We start from the raw sequence: 1,717 nt of genomic DNA, 5'->3' as shown, positions 1-1,717 counted from the left end.
GGCAAAGAAAAAAGCCAAAAGAGCAGAAAGCAAGGAAAGATAGAACTCGGAAAAATATTTTACATAGCAAAAGGCCCTTGGCCGATATTCAACGGAAGTTTGAGATACACCCCGCGGGTGCAATTGTGCAAAATTAACAAGTTCGTCGAGACTGATAGGCAGATAAAGCAAAAGATAAACTGGCGGCCTAGGGAGCGGTAGACGGGTGGATCAGAGGAGTCGGTGGCGCCGGTTGGTGGAGCGGCCGGCTGGTCAGTCTCCGCTTGGTCGCCTCCAGTGGTAGCCGGCTTGCTTGGGCGTGGCTCGTTGCTGGAGGCGCGGTCGAGCTGAGGCTGGCCGTCTGCTCCGACCTCTGGCACCTTCTCTTCGCCTTCCTCCTCCTCCTCACCTTCTTCCACGCCGCTGGAGTCGATCACCTCGGCCGAGTCCTCGCCGTCCTCCGGGTTCAGCCCGAACCATTCTGATGGCGCCTCGGCGCCGTTTTCGGCTCGCTCCGGGACGAAGACGCTGGTGTCGGTGTACTCGGCGATTGCTGCCGCTCGCTTGACAAGGTCATCTTCCACGACCGCCAACTCCTCCTGAGCCTCCAGCCGAAACGTGGCCAACTGGGCTAGACTTAGCCCAGGGTACCACGCCTTGACGAATTACAAGGCCCGGCGCGCTCCAGCCCGGGCCGAGGAGCCCTTCCAGGCCTCGAGACGGCCGGCCGCCATCTCCAGCCAGTCGGCAGTCCGACTGGGAGTGCGCGGTGCCGGCATATCCGGCCACAGGGCGGCGATCGCCTGGGCGCCGACACGCTGAAGACGGCGCAACATCCGGTGAGCCGGCCGAAGACGGGCCTCGATGCTCAGGAGCTGCTCGCCAAGGGTTCGGGGGGCGTCGACAGTGATCTGTGTGTTGGGGAACGTAGTAATTTCAAAAAAATTCCTACGCACACGCAAGATCATGGTGATGCATAGCAACGAGAGGGGAGAGTGTTGTCCACGTACCCTCGTAGACCGACAGCGGAAGCGTTATCACAATGCGGTTGATGTAGTCGTACGTCTTCACGATCCGACCGATCAAGTACCGAACGCACGGCACCTCCGAGTTCTACACACGTTCAGCTCGATGACGTCCCTCGAACTCCGATCCAGCCGAGTGTTGAGGGAGAGTTTCGTCAGCACGACGGCGTGGTGACGATGATGATGTTCCACCGGCGCAGGGCTTCGCCTAAGCTCCGCAACGGTATTATCGAGGTGTAATATGGTGGAGGGGGGCACCGCACACGGCTAAGAGATCTCAAGGATCAATTGTTGTGTCTCTAGGGTGCCCCCTGCCCCCGTATATAAAGGAGCAAGGGAGGAGGAGGCCGGCCCTAGGAGGGGGCGCACCAAGTGTGGAGTCTTACTAGGACTCCCTAGTCCTAGTAGGATTCCACCTCCCATATGGAATAGGAAAAGAGGAAGGGAAGAAGAGAAGGAAGGAAGGGGGCGCCCCCCTTCCCTAGTCCAATTCGGACCAGACCAAGGGGAGGGGTGCGGCCACCCTTGAGGCCCTTTTTCTTCTTTCCCGTATGGCCCAATAAGGCATAATACGTATTCCCGTAACTCTCCGGTACTCCGAAAAATAGCCGAATCACTCGGAACCTTTCCGAAGTCCGAATATAGTCGTCCAATATATCGATCTTTACGTCTCGACCATTTCGAGACTCCTCGTCATGTCCCCGATCTCATCC

Source organism: Aegilops tauschii, chromosome 5, assembly GCF_002575655.3.
Source record: "Aegilops tauschii subsp. strangulata cultivar AL8/78 chromosome 5, Aet v6.0, whole genome shotgun sequence".
Taxonomy (NCBI): domain Eukaryota; kingdom Viridiplantae; phylum Streptophyta; class Magnoliopsida; order Poales; family Poaceae; genus Aegilops; species Aegilops tauschii.
Note: the sequence above shows the minus strand (reverse complement) of the source record.